General features: G+C 38.9%; 1 pseudogene; it reads left to right on the forward strand.

The window, feature by feature from the left end:
• LOC149213694 (pentatricopeptide repeat-containing protein OTP51, chloroplastic pseudogene) overlaps window positions 1-15,331 on the forward strand; it is a 63,160-nt pseudogene extending 47,829 nt beyond the window's left edge.
• Window positions 15,332-15,933: the final 602 nt, after the last annotated feature.

Raw genomic sequence — 15,933 nt, forward strand, 5'->3', positions numbered from 1 at the left:
GAGGCCTTAAATTTCCGCCTTCTGTTTTTCAAGTTCTTTCTTCTTTGATTTGTTCTTTGACTGAACTTCTTCTTTGAGTTCGTTGAAATGCTTGATGAAGTGGGAAATCATGAAGCAATGCGCCTTGCAGAGGGTGCAACTGTTGTTGGTGATGACACGTTCCAAAGGATTTTCTGACATTGTTGGCGAGTCTTGAGTGATCTTGAATATCTTGAGGCAGAGCTTGATTAGCTTGCTACAAAGATGAGAGTGAAGGTTAACAGAGATTCTGGAGGAAGAAGGTAGGCGGATTAGAGAGTTGATGGCAGAGGAGCAGTTCAGGGAGAGAGAATATTAAGCGAAGCTCCAGAGATAAGAGGGGGAAGGAAGCAAAGTATCGCAGAAAGAGGGAGGAAGCAACTTCTGAAGGGGGAATAAAGAACAGAGGAGAGAGCGTGAGGATGATAACAGAGAGAATGAGGAATAGAGAGTTGCGAAACAGAGGCCAACGAAGTTGAATGGAGCTGGATCACAAAAACAACACGAGTGTTAGAGAAAAGAATGAAAATACAATCCTGACAGACGGAATCTATACCTCGCATAGCCGACTTTGAGGAACTTCTTCGACTGGAGAGCACGGGGGGCGATCTGGAGAAGGGACGACGGGAGCTCGAGCCTTTGCCGAGAGAGCAGAGCGTAATCGCAACACTGAACTGGCTGAACCAATGCACCACGGGCTGTTTATAAGCCCACTCAAACTTCAGAGCCTCTGGGTGCGGATCGGACTGCTCTGAGATGTTCTTGTCCTGGATGTCAATTCAAATATTTCTAGAGCGGCCTCTGAGGATTGCGAAGTGACTGTTGCCTAACTTCTGAGTGATATTTCAACGGGACTCTTCCCGATCCATTTTCCAGTACAGATTTTCCATTAGCCTGAAGATTTCCTTGACAGTGCTTACGATGTGGGAAAGGATACTGTCAGTGGAGAGGGAATCGGATGTCCAGCTGCATGAACTGAAAAGAGAGGCAGACTTTTTATTAAGATCACTGTTGGAGCCTTGGATCATGAGCCTAATTGTGGGGAGGGTCATCTTATGGGATTGATTTATCATATGTGTTGTTGTTCTCACGAACCTACCCTATGGGTCTGGTGACTGCACTGTTGGCTAGAGAATCTACCTTGGTATTATAATTTCTCATGATGTGTTTGAATTGAATGATCCCCAACTGTTTTGAGTTATCCACGATCCTATGCTTGATTCTATTGAGGGCTTAGTTTTTGAAGTCACCCCCTGATTCCATAGTTGCTATCATAATTTCCGAGTCGCCAATTATGACTGGATTGAAGGATTGAAGGATTTTCAAGATGTAGGTACCTAGTAAAAGGCTATAGGCCTCTGCCATGTTGTTTGTCATATTTCCCAATCCCCATTCATAAGTGGTGATGACTTGCCCATTTTGATCTGTGATTATTCCCCCTGCTCCTGCTTGTCCGAGATTTTTTTTGGAAGTGCCATCAAACTGAAGAGTGAAAGTCTTTTGTTCTTGAATCCACTGTTCTATTTCATTTTGCGTTCCCCTGAGTTTCCATTTTTTTTTCCCTTGCCTAACTTTACTGGAGATTGTTTATTCTTTGAGTAGACCAACGGGAATTTATTATACCATTCTTCCTCTTCTTTCTACCAGTTGGTGTGGTCGGTTTTTGTTACAGTTTTGGCACTTATCATTTCTGCGACTAGGCCCGGAGTTTTGACCAGAGTGAGAGCTGGGTTTGGCTTTTGGTTTTTGAAGATGAAGCTATTCCTGGAGAGCCAAATTTTCCAACAGAGAGCGGAAGGAATGCATCTTCAGATTCGAGTAATTATGGCTTTGCCTTTTCTTGCATTGGGGTAGCATTTTTCCCAATTTCTGTTAAGAGTTGTGAGCTGATCAAAGTTTTCACTAGGAGACCTCAAAGGGCTGATAATTTGGTGCCAGCAGTGTTGAGCAAAGGAGCAATCGAGGAATAGATGTTGACTGCTCTCCTCCTTCGAACAGCAGAGGCAGCACATTGAGGGACCTTGAATCCCTTTTTTGTTTGAGGTTTTCAGCAGTGAGGATCTTCCCTTTTAGGAGGGTCCAAGCAAAAAAAATTATCTTTGGGAGGCATTCATTCTTCCAAACTGCTGACCGAAGGTTCCAATTATCTAGGTTGTTTCTATATTGGAGGAGTTGATACCCATCTTTCACATTGAAATTTCCTCCGCTTGGGTCCCAAACGACGCTATCTTGAGCAGATTTATTTGTTGGGGCAGCTCCCATCAGCATTCTCTTCAGATCTGCCTACTGATTTTTGAGATGATTTGGGAGAGGGAGGTCCCTCCAAGTAGACCAACTATTGTGGTCCCAAACTGAGATGTCATATAAGGAATGAATGCTTTTAGCCTCCATCCATATTTTCAGGGGTCTGAACTGCTGGAGATGATTTCTTGGCTCCAAACCCATAATTCTATCTGTCCAAAGATTTATATCTTTTCCATTTCCAGGGGACTTTGAGATATGATTTTTGATTTGGGGAATGACTTTTTTGATAAGTCTCCATGCTGGAGTGCATGGTATTTCCATGATCAAATCAGTGAGTACTTTGGAGTGTTGCCCATTAAGGTATGTTTTTTTTAGAGCCTCAACCCACCAGCTGCCTTTTTCCATTAGCATTCTCCACACAAGTCTGAAGCCCATCGCTTTATTAGTTAGGCCTGGAATTTTGATGGATATGCCACCTTTTCCGAAGGGGAGGATCACCTATTCCCATCGGACCAAACTGAATATTTTTGTATCTTGCTTCCCTCCTTGCCAGAGAAAGCCTCTCATAATTAGCTCCAATTGTTTGTGAATGATTTTTGGAGCCAAAGTAACAGCATACTGATAAATAGGAAGGGCTGAAAGAAGAGCTTTAATGAGGATGGTCCTAGCTGCTAGGTTTAACCACGACAGTCCCCAACTTTGGAGAAGCCCTCTCATTTTTTCAATCTGCTTATTCCAAATCTTAGACTTGACAACTTCCTTTGCCAGAGGGAGGCCAAGATAGGAGAAGTGGCTCCAGTTTCTTTGGACTAGGATGTCCATGATTAGAGAGATTCTTTGCATTACCTGAAGAGAGACATTCCAAGTATATATTCTGCACTTTTTGTTGTTAAGCAGTCCCCCCGAGACAGCCAGGAAAGTGTCCAGGATTCTCTTGAATCTCCTTGCAATTAAGCTTGAGGCTCCTCCTATTAAGAGAGTGTCATCGGCAAAGAGTGAGTGATTTATTTCTTTTATTCCTCTCGCTATACTTATGCCTGTTATCTCCTTTTGTTTCCTTAGATTTTCCAGATGTATGCGTAGGGTTTCCGCCATGATGATGAAATGGAAGGGTGAAAGGGGGCAACCTTGTCTCAGTCCTCTGGAACTTTGGAAGTAGCGACTAGGCCTTCCATTGATTAGGGGAGCTGTCTAAGGATTTGATATGCATTCCATAATGATGTTTATAAATTTGTTAGATATTCCAAACTTTCGGAGAACAACTACTAAGAATTGGTGATTGACCCTATCAAAGGCATTTTCCATGTGAAGTTTTATGATCATACCTTTTTTATTTCTATGCAAACTGCTGTGTATTGCTTCTTGGACCAAAATAACATTATCCGTTATTTGTCTTTTAGGGACAAATCCTCCTTGGTTCTCTAAAATGAGAGTGGGAAAGAGCTTTTTCAGTCTATTTGCCAAGATTTTGGTGACTATTTTGTAGGAGACATTGCAGAGGGAGATGGGTCTGAAGCGGTCAAAGGAGAGGGGGTTTGGTTCCTTGGGGATAAGCGCCAAATGGGAAGTTTTTGTATTTTCTCCCATCTTGGTTTTTTTGAAAATATTTTTGACCATCCTAATGAAATATTTCTTTATTATATCCCAATGAGTCTTATAAAAAGCAATTGTGAAGCCATCAAGCCCGGGAGCCTTGTCCAGCTGCATACTGCACACGGCTTCTCTAATTTCTTTCTCCAAGACTTCCTGTTCCAACTCGCTGTTTTGCTGCTCATTGATTTTACATTCTACTGGTAGGAGGAAATCCACGTTGTCCAGAGGCTGAAAGTCAACAGTTAAGAGAGATTTGAAGTGGTTGTGGACTACCTCTTTGATTTCCTCTTGCTCTCTTAATTATTTACCCTTAACAGTGATTTTATCTATTTGATTTCCAGCTCTTCTGAGCTTGAGATTATTATGGAAGAAAGATGTGTTTTTATCTCCCGCGCTGAGCCAGAGGCACCTCGATTTTTGTCTCAGCTCCTCTTCCTCAGCTCTGTTCTGCCTATATAATTCCCTGAATATTTCATTTTCTTGAGTTTTCTCTTCCTTTGATGTTTACTGAGCCTCCTTTTCCTGATTCCATTTTTCCAATTTTCTATGTAGCTCGATTTTTTTATTTTTCTCTATTGTTGCATTCTCTTTTGCCCACTTTTTGATTGTTGATCTTAGGAATTTTAATTTGGATTCCCAAACATAGTGGGGGGATCCAATGACTTCCATCTCCCAACTTTCTTTGATGATCTTGCGGAAATCCTCCTTGCTGTCCCATATTTTATTGTATTTGAATGGGATTGGGCTGAGATTTCCTATTCTATCTAGGATCAAGACCACTGGCTTATGATCTGAAGCTGTGGCATGGACGATCTTACTTTTTATTGAGGAGAATCTTGCTGCTATACTTTCATGGATTAAAATCCTGTCAAGTCTTTCTTTGATATTGTGTGTTCCTGCTCTCTTATTGCTCCATGTAAATTTCCCATTGCATGGTGGAATGTCGATGAGTTTATGGGTTTCTATTATTTCTTCCAGAGCATCTCTTGATGGGTCAGCAAGATATTTTCCTCCTATCTTTTCTTCAATGTTTCTTATTAAGTTCAAGTCACCACCCAAAACTGCCTTCCTATTTTGACATGCCTGCAACTCTGATTTGATAGAATCCCAACAGTATGCTTTGTCCCTGTAATGGTTTGGAGCATAAATGTTGAGCACGGTAAATTATTCTTTTGTGATTTTATTTTTGAGGTCAGTTTTGACCCACTAGTAAGTTGATTTTTGTCTGATAAGGTCCCATTTTCTCTTGTTCCACAATGTGCCTATTCCTCCTGAGGCACCCAGTGAGTCTGTTGCTGTTCCTGTAAAGCTTTTATGTCTTTTTGTAAATTTTTGAAAGTCTTGGTTGGACATTTTGGTCTCTTGGATCAGAAAGAAATCTGGTTGATCTTGGTTGATTATATCCTGGGCTGCGTTGGATTTTAGAGAGGAGCCCAAGCGCCTGCTATTCCAAGAGACAAAAATCATTACTTACTGGATTTTTGGTGAGCCCCGCTCTTCTCCTTTGCCTTTTCCCCGCTTCCTCTTTGCTTGGCCAAAAAAGAGTCCATCAATTGTTGAGTACCTGTTGTAAGAGCCCTACCCTAGGGTCTGCTAACAGATCTAATTTCTTCTGAAATTAAATACGATAAGAGGTGATAACTTACCTACTTACACGGCTTTTAAACAAATAAAATTTTATCATTTACATTATAATCAACATAAATTAAGGTGAATATTTCATTCTAATTAACTTTACCAGAGTAGTCTATGGAGGAATACCTGTACCGGTGGCTGATGGAGATACCTTTGTCCTGCTGCTCCTGCTGAACACTCCTCTTAACGGACCCAACCGGATTTACCTCCCAGCCAACTAGGAAATAATCCCTAGCCCAGGAAACCTCCACAGGTTCCCTAGCCCTCCGAGCCCAAGTCCAACCAGATGTAGTGTGTGTGTCCAAATGAAAGATCCAGACCAAGATAACAATACTTCCCTCCTCTCAACAACCCAAGAAACCTCCACAGGTTCCTAAGGTCTCCAAAAACACAACAAGTCCAAACAATCACAACCAACCCCCCACAATCATAAGCAAGACCCCCAACCTCCCCCTTTTTATTCCTTCCCCCTTCCCTTTTTATACCCTCCTTCCCTTCTCCATCTCAACCATCTCTCATTAATGTCATTAATTTCTCATCCATCCTTACAGTTGACTTCTCTTCTCCCAAGTAAGCTAGGAGTACATTTGGAAATGTGACATGAATATAAAATTGAGAATTTAATGGGAAAGGATCATGTCTTCTCCCAAGTAAATCTGAAAAGTACATTTGGGAATGTGAGGTGAATATATATATATATATATATATATATATATATATATATTGATAATTAAATGGAGAGGACTATGTCTTCTCCCAAGTAAATGTGAGGGTACATTGGGGAATGTGAGATGTAATTACATGGAGAGGACCATGTCTTCTCCTTAGTAAATGTGAGGGTACATTGGGGAATGTGAAATGAATACATATATTTTTGAAATAATGGAAGGAGACCATATCCTACCTAATATTCAATTTGAGAAGGTAAGTGGGGAATTTGAATAATGGAAATCATGAATTTTATATTAGACCAATATTTCTCAATATTTTCAGATAATGTAAACATTAACAAAATTTGTAGGATAAGATTTAAGTGGGGCATTACATACACCCCTCCTTCAGAAAACTTCGTCCCGAAGTTAGAATGAAAAGATGCAAGGAGTTTGAAAGCATAGCAACCAGAGAGAGTTATAGCAATAAAATCGGATAAGTCTGACAATGACATTTCTTCCCATCAAGAGTCTCCAACTGATCTATATCCTCCTATCTGCCCTGGCCTACTTTCGTTCCCACCCTATTCGACCTCTGTTGCTTTATCAGTGGCAACGACCATACTAACCACTGATAAAACCGACATGGTGGGAATGTCGAATACATCGACCTAACTTCCCCAGCAGGCAACTGGCAATTGTCATCACATGTCTAGGGGAGCGTGTCCACCACTGCCCTCCCACGATTCTAGGTTTCGGAGGATACACGGTGGGAAATGCCTCCACCCCTCCTTCAGAACTAGGGTCAACGCCCTAACACAGACCACACTACAGAACTGCTTGGACTTGTCATCGAATAATCCAGTTAGGTCGTCTTACCACCTATCATTTGCATTTTACTCATGTCATAAGAGTGCATATCAAGTAGATACCAAATGTAATAGACAATGTTCATGTCATAAGAGTGCATATCAAGTAGATACCAAATGTAATAGACAACGTACATCGTACCTTTCCTCGTTGGTCATCTCGACCTTACCCAATGGAATAGTAGATCTTGGTTATCATACAGTTCTTTCCAATCTGTAGTTTAGTTCTCATCCATGCATAACCACAAAATAGATATAGATACATGATCTTAAACATCATGTTTATTAAGCCTAGTGTCCACGTGTCAATTTTTGTTGTTCATACTGGAAATAAATCTTACATCAGATAAATCATAGTTTCACTAAGTCATCGATTAGATAAATCATATCTATATAAGCCTATATGATGCAACAATAACTCTGACAAGTCATGCGCTAGATAAATTTTAACCAAGTAAGTCATACATTTGGTCATACATCCAACATTTCCATCATTAATACCAAATCCATCAATTGATTTTCACGTGTCCAACCAAATGTATATAATGTTCATAAATAACAACATGGAACTGCAAAATAGAACCTTAACATAGGTGGCTATCTACATTAAAATGGGCATCATAAACGCTCATGTGACATCCTTGTGGAACCCCTCAATAACAATTAAAGTTGAAACAGATTGAACTGTCCATCATGGAAAATAGCATTTGAACTCGGATATGCTATAAGGTGGTACCAAAACCAAAATAATGGCAAGCAACGGATTAGTGCACTATCAATTCCACTAGAAGGTGCTAGTATAAGTTTTATGCATATAATTTCTTTAAAACCTTAGTGAATATAAAAGTCCCACTCTTCCAATTTGATGGTTTTTCATCTTCCAAACCCATTTAGTTAATCTTGAAAATAAAAGACTCAAAACTTCAAAAATTGTTTCCAACATGATTTTCATACTTTATTTTTTTTTTGTAAATTGAGAGAAATGTCCTCTAAATGTCAAAAGGTTCAAATTTATTATATATTTAATCATTGTTTACTAGTACCAAAACAATTTCATGATATATACTGCAGCTCACAATATGACCAGACAAATGAGAAATAATTAAACGAAAGGAATAATTGCCTTTGCCCTGCTGCTATTAGTATTTCCCCTCTAAGTGGCACCACATTTCTAAAGATGCCTACTCCTTTCATAAGTGGCCAGTGACCACAAAAGTTGCGAAGAAAGTTGAGGGTCCTTTTATCCAAAACTAGAGACACATTATTTTTCACGACATTTTTATTCAACACTAGAATAAGGGTAAAAGTGTATCCTAATATTTTCACTGGTCTTTTATTGACTAAATAAGCTTCCATTCTAAAATCCCAAATTCTCTACGAATTGATCTTCTCATTTAATTTAAGATTATTTTTGCTTCCATTCTAAAATCCCAAATTCTCTACGAATTGATCTTCTCATTTAATTTAAGATTATTTTTTCTTCCATTCTAAAATCCCAAATTCTCTACGAATTGATCTTCTCATTTAATTTAAGATCATTAAAAATAACTATCACAGTAAGCCTTACACAAGTCCATAGTATTCAATCTATGTTTTCACTAGAAAATTCTACCCCACTAGACCATCTTTGTCAGGCCTCCATCTGTTATGCACCATGCAATAATTGTTGGCATCCTCTTTTCCTCAACCTTAGGTTACATCATGTCAGCCCATTTTTCTTTGGATTGTTTGCCTGCTAGTTTTATTGTTTTTCCTTGTTACCTGTACCTATTCATTATTAACTAATTTCTTGATTACTTTCTAGATTTCTTTGTCTTAATAAACAAACAACATGACAAAGCATACTTAGTTACAAGACTAGGCTTAATATGTATGTATTAGAAGAAACCATTACATTGAATCTCACCATGCTAGATTGATGCATTCTAGCGAAAATCGATTTTTGGACAAGTTCAATTCAATTAAGAACACTTTAACCAATTAACCATGCCTTAAAAAAAACTATCTAATGGTAAGTATAGTACTAGATCACTTAGGGAAAACTCTTGGCATGTTTTGGGCTTCGTAGTAACTCAAACCACTCTATACTATATCCCCATGTTTAAAGTAGAGGGTATTTAAATGACACGTGCTAGTCAACGGAAGTCATGAGCATTACAACCATAAACTAAATTTAGGTCTTCGTTGTGACATCCTCACTATATTGCAGATCTGGTGTCTCCATTTATAGGTTCCAAGAAGCTTAACAACCTCATCTCCTTATTTCTATAATCATTCATCTACAGAAAGCATGCAATGTTAAGATTAAAATTTGTACAAAGATAAAGCTTATAATGGCCTTGGTGGGCTTAATAGTTAAGAACATGTATTTCTTTGTAAGAGGTCATAGATTCAAATCTAGAGGGGAGTAGAGAAGGTAAACCTCCACAGACTTTAGTAGTCAAATCACTGCAAGGAGGCGGATCCCTTGTCCCAGAAACAAGGGGTCTCATAAACCAATTTCATGTCTGGCTTGGCCATGACCTTATTATTATTATTATTATTATTATTATTATTATTATTATTATTATTATTATTATTCAAAGGGAGAATCTAGCTCTGTTTGTAAAATGTATTTGACGCAGGCATAACATCAACATAGAACCAACTTGTAGTAGAAGTATGTTGAAGATCTGTTTTAATATAAAGCCTCTTTCTCACTTTTGAAGCCATGAAGGTACGAGGGAAACAATCTTCAAATGTAATGACGGTGGGATAATCACAAAGGACTCCTAGATTTTTTTGGAGATGAGCCTAAGCGCGTTGGGTCAACAAGTCATACTATATATGGGAGCTTTTAAATGTAAAGAAGCTGGAAAAACTACAAAAGACTCCCTAACTTCTTTGAAGATCGGCCTTAGACGATTGGGTCAATATAACATACCATTTACAGGAGACTCCTCGGATCCGAAGATGTGTCCAAGCCTAGGTGATATCCCCTAACTGTAATCGTCTCAGTCTAGCCAACAAAAGACCAAATTATTTTCATGACATGAAGACAGTTAATCACTTGAAGATGGTTGTTTGGAGAACAACTTGAAGATAAATATAATCTTGTAAGGATATTGTCACCATGCAAGAACTGTCCAATGATGAGATTAATTAACTGGAAGACAACTGCTCCCATGGTGATGGAGGTTTGAACTAGAATTTGTCAAAAACAATCAATAAAAATCAATAATATTCAAAATTGCAAGAATGCGAGCAAGCTCCTATAGATAGTAACACTTAACAACGTTCAGTAGAAATTGAACTACTTTTAGCTCCAGTTCCCTTAGAGAAAGAAGAACCGAGAGACTCTAGAGTCTGGAAAGCATGATTGGACCCAAAGAAACAATTTATTTTCTGTCATGGACTATTACTAGCAACATAGACCTGACAGCAGAAACAGAATGAAGTCCCATCCGTTAACTAGGGAGGCCAAACACTATGTCAGCTAATAATGTTGCCTGGAGTAAAATGCTTGGCAATGAATCTCTACATATCCATCCAATTTGTATGTAGCTTTGGCTGTACTCAGGTTCTTTATTTAGCTTTTATGGTCTATCACGTGCAAGTTTCCAAGTGCTATTTTGCATATTAAGTTTCTTCCTGCTCTAGAAAACTAGAAAATTGTTTGTGTCTGAATCCCTTTCACTAACAAGGCACACTTTACAGTCGCTACTGCAATATGATTTAATCTTAAACATAAAAGGAGGTAATGAACTATCTATATGAATGATCATTGATATCCCTCATGTCAGAAAGTTGCAAAAAGGGACTATAAAGAGGAAAAAATGTGGCCCCCTGAGCTTGATAACAGGCCAAGGAAAAAGGATAGAACTGTGCTCCCACTCTAAATCTCGGCAGTTCTTCAGCAAAGGATAAGCATATTGCAGAGGGCAATGTTCCACAAAGTTACAAACTCGTGATTGGACTGCACATCAAAAGGATAAGGATATCAAAAAATGGCTCAGAAACTATAACCTGATAAGGATAAGAAGATTGCAGAGGGCAACAATCTACATATCGAGTAGAATGTACATCATCATTGTCCCCGAAGCAAAGGATGGATCTCAGTTAAAGGCTCAGAAACAATAACCTGCAAGGATAAGCAGATGAAAGAGGGAAAGGATCTACACAGACATCAGTGTAAAGTAAATCATCAGAGGCTCTGAAGCATACGACGAAGATCAGGTAAAGGGTCCAAAACCATACACCAATACAGATCAAGCAGGCTGCAGAGAACAACACCCTACAACACCATAAGTAGAACACACATTATTGACGTTCCGGAGGCAGAGGATGGACATCAACCAAAGATTAAAATACAGTAACCTGATATTTATGCAGGTAGTCATAAACAGACACAGACCACGCAGGGAAATAAAGTCCATTGAAGAATAAGCTTCTGAATTCAGTTTGTCTAAAGTGATGCTTTCTGCAAGTTTCTGGGCTTAAGAAAAAAAAAGTTTTGCCATGACCACTGTATCCATTGATGATCATAACAATTAAACCAGAACTTGCTACCACACTACACATCTTCATGAGCATGTCTGACTAAGGGATATGGGTCAGACAATAGTTTTTCCACCATTAGGAAACAACATCATAGTAATTGTGACTACATCTCCATCCTATTACCAACAAAGCCACAAAATTGAAACCTGTTTCTAAAACAGAGATCACAACTGATGATAAATACTATGATATGAAATTTTAATTACAAATAAACTAGCAGATACTAAAAACCATTTCACCAGTTATGGAAACGAGTTAGGCCACGATTTTTGTTTTAATTTTGAGTTAGTAAAGTTTAGGGCTCAAGACTGCTCTGTCATTTTATTCTACCAAGTGATAGTGATCTGCACTATTACTGATATTCTGGGTTTGAAGCATTGATCTGATGCAATGCTGTTGGCAAACACTTTACCCAGAAAGCATTGAGTCTGCAAGGCTGTAACCTTGAATTTGGGCCTCAACTAGCCAATTCAAACTATGCTCAAGATGAAAGAATCTTAACAACTTTAGGTTGCATATAGAGAGTATGCAGATTGAAGCTGGCTATGAGATTTTCTGGGGTAAAGTGTTGCCTATTAGAGCACATTGATTTTAATGGCACAGTGGAGTAGGCAAAGGGTTGTGGTGTTGGAGAAACAAGTTACCTTGGTCGTTTTTACAATGGATCAACACTGTTGAATTTACAATTGATCAACATTATTGCATTTAGATACTATTTTGCGAAGAAAAGTTTGGAAGAGAAGGATTGATTCATAAAGCCATCAACTCCTTGGGCTGACATTTGGTATGCATTCGTACTCATGTACATTATTGCAATTGCCATCCAAAATGAAGGATATCTGTAATCAACCTATGTCGGAATTTCAACGCTTCGTCAAATGCATTATTTGACCAACATTTAGTTTATCATGCTAACAAAGGCTCGTATGCATGAGAACATGCTAGAAATAATCACATGCACTTGGGCAGATCAGCTTCCATTTTTATGAGAATTGGTTGAGCCACTCCAAATGCATATGGCTATGCTCCTGCGTTGGTTTGGTCACCTACCACATTAAATTTGCAGGGGGCAGACAGACTGTCTAGTGAAAATTTTGAGAACAACCCAAATTCCTCAAGAATAGAGATGCCATGCTTATCAGGATGGTTCTCATGCTTATCAAGATGGTTCTCATGATTGTGGAGACATGCTATGAGTATTGTTTATTGGGTATATTGAGGATGTTGCAAGATCAGGGAAGGTTGCTTCCAAGGAGGGGAGATGAAACCTGCTGTTAAAACTGATGATGGGTTTGAAACATGTCTCATGCGTACAGAGAAGACATATTTTCAGAGGGACTGGGCCATTATCTCTAGCTTTGGAAGCATGAAAACTGGGCCCCTTGCAAACAATTCTAAGATGAAGATGGGCACCCCTGGTTATGTATTCCAAGAATATTATGAGGCCACCTTTGCCACAAATATCCTTTATATTTAGTGGGTATGCATTGCTTTTGGGTGTACTAAGATACACAAATATAACAGTGAAGGAAACAAAGGCCCTAATCGTTCTGGGAGATGTGCATTGTGTGCTTTTCACGTTGATATATTGGCTCCTATTATATTATGCAATGGAGCTTGCTCAATCGTTATCCATGTATCCAACAAAGCCAGAGCGCTCACGAATGTACAAATACTAAAATTGCATGTACCATTGGTTTACCACAGTGTACTCTTTGTTATAATATATATATACTTGGATCCTGCTTAAACCTTGAACTAAACTCATAGCATACATTGCATCAAGGCAGTGGTGGTGAGGTATGTATTACTGTCCACTGATCTCTTCTACACTGTAGCATCAATTTCGTTCTTGACCTCTTCTACACTATAGGATCAACCTCATTATTGACCTCGACACTATAGGATCAACTTCATTCTTTGATCTCTTCTACACTATAGGATCAACTTTGTTCTTGCCATCATCATTAAATAATTTCTCACTGAAGATTGTAGGTGTGCTCACTAGCATTCATTCTTCTCATTATGGCTTACATTGAAGCACCGGTTAAAGGTTTTGTTGATGAAGCCTGTGACATATACAATCGCATGATTCAACTTGGAGGGTATCAGCCAAGTCTCAGCTTACAAAATTCTCTTTTTAAGGCCCTATTACGTGGCACAGGAGGGACTGCGAAACATCATTTAAGACCAGCAGAAGCTGTGTTTCAGAATTTGAAAACAGCAGGGCATAGGATAAAGGAGGATATTTATGAAGGTTTAATATGGCTTCACAGCTACCAAGATTGTATAGATCATGAAAGAATAGTCTGTCTAAGAAATGAGATGAAGCAAGCAGGATTTAAGGAAAGTAGAGACTTACTTGTCTCAATACTCAGGGTCTGTTCAAGACATGCAGATGTAAAAGAGGCTGAAAGAACTTGGGCAAAGTTAGTTGACACTGCTGTAGGTCTCACTTCTCAGGCTTATGTGTATCAAATGGAAGTTTATGCCAAGGCTGGACAACCTATGAAGTCTTTGGAGATATTCACAAAAATGCAGGAGGAAGGAGTCTCCATGAGTGTGATTGCTTATCTGAAAATTATTGAGATAATGTCAAAAGCCCAAGAAAAAGAACATGCGGAAAATTTTATGAAGCAATTTGAGGATAGTGGTCTGAAGCCACTGCAGCCATCCTATGTGGACTTGATGCAAATGTATATGTGCCTGTCTATGTATGGTGAAGTAGAATCCACATTTTCTCGATGTATGGCAAAGTGTCGACCTAATCGGGCAGCTTATGAAATATATCTTGAATCCTTGATTAAATGTGGCATGCTGGAGAGGGCTGAGGGGGTTTTTGCAGAGTTGCAAAGGGATGGTGCAATTGGTATTAAATCAAGATGTGCAACATAATGCTAGAGGGATATCTCAATGCTAGTCAAGAAGAAAGGATCAAACAATTGTATGATGAAATGTGTCATAAGAAATATGACGTTGAGCCCACATTGATGCTACAAATAAAACCGTTGCTCAATTTGGGCGACAAAAATGTTAATAAGCGTCTCAGCTTGAAACTTGTTGCAGAGCAGCGTGAGATTTTAATTGCTATATTTTTGTCTGGTGCTAAGGTAGAATCGTACGATGAGAACAAGACTTTTGAAGTTCATTTTGAGTTCAATGAAAAATTTGAGGTACAGGATGTATTGAAAGCACACATATACGACACATTTTATGAATGGCTGAAACCAGTTGATCGATTGAAAATTCAAGCTGAAGACATACCGCCTCATTTTTCTACTGTGAGTCATGGTAGTTTTCGATTTTATGCAAATCAATTTAGACCAGGGGGACAGATGGTAATGCCACGGCTTATACATCGGTGGCTATCTCCCCGGTGTTCTAGCATACTGGTATATGTATGGTGGACGTAAGAGCACCTCTGGAGATGTTATATTTTATGCACAAAACTATAAAGTTGAAGATGTTGAATGTGTTGGGAAAGCCTTGAGAATGAAGTCAATAAATTGTGTCATAAAAAGGAAGGGAAAGTAGTTTCAGATACGATGTCAAGGTAAGGATGCAATCTGGGTTTGGGAGTTGATGGAGCCTTACATATTGGATCCATTGAAAGAGTTTTTGAAACCTAAAGCTAGAGTTATTGAAAATGGAGCAGGAAATGAAGACACTGATTTTTATTCAGAGGACGAGTTTAATGAGGGGAGTTCTGAGTCCATGAGTGATTCTGACTCTCAGGAAGGGATTAAAGAGACTGAAACAGAGTCGGAAATTTTAACACAGTAAGCACAGAGAGAATGAACCTTTTTGGCTACACAACTTAGCATGCAGATTGCATTTGCTGCAAGGACATGAGAATACTCTCTACAGTGATGAGAATCGAACATTCTGACATGAAAGAGCATGTCATTTCTTCCAGTTCATGATCAATTAAGAATGATGGGATTCAATGATGGATGTGTGACACGAGTAGATGATCTGAATGTGCTGGATATAGAAGATTGAAGGGCACTTAATTTATTTGTAAGCCTAAAATGAGAAATTGAATGTAGATTCACAAGGCACATAGCCTCGGTTAATGATATCATCAAACACATCACGACATCTTACAACTTGAGGTCCTTGGCCAGAATGTCTGCTAGTTTACTAGCAAGTTCAGGGTCAAATTCAAACCAATCTTGTTGGATCAGCCATTTATACACTCTGTGACCGATATTGCTTTCGCGTATTCGAAGAAGATGCATGATGATATATTTGACATCCTCCTGCTGAATCCATTTCCATTGTCGGTTGAGGATTCTGATCATGGGAGCCGGGTCATGTGCAGGCAATTCCTTGCAGAGCCAGGCAATCTTCCTCCTCCTCCATTCCTCCGAAAACTCCTCCAA

This window comes from Pinus tabuliformis, chromosome 1_1, assembly GCF_031772625.1.
Source record: "Pinus tabuliformis cultivar Carrire ecotype Pingquan chromosome 1_1, CPIR1, whole genome shotgun sequence".
Classification (NCBI taxonomy): Eukaryota; Viridiplantae; Streptophyta; class Pinopsida; order Pinales; family Pinaceae; genus Pinus; species Pinus tabuliformis.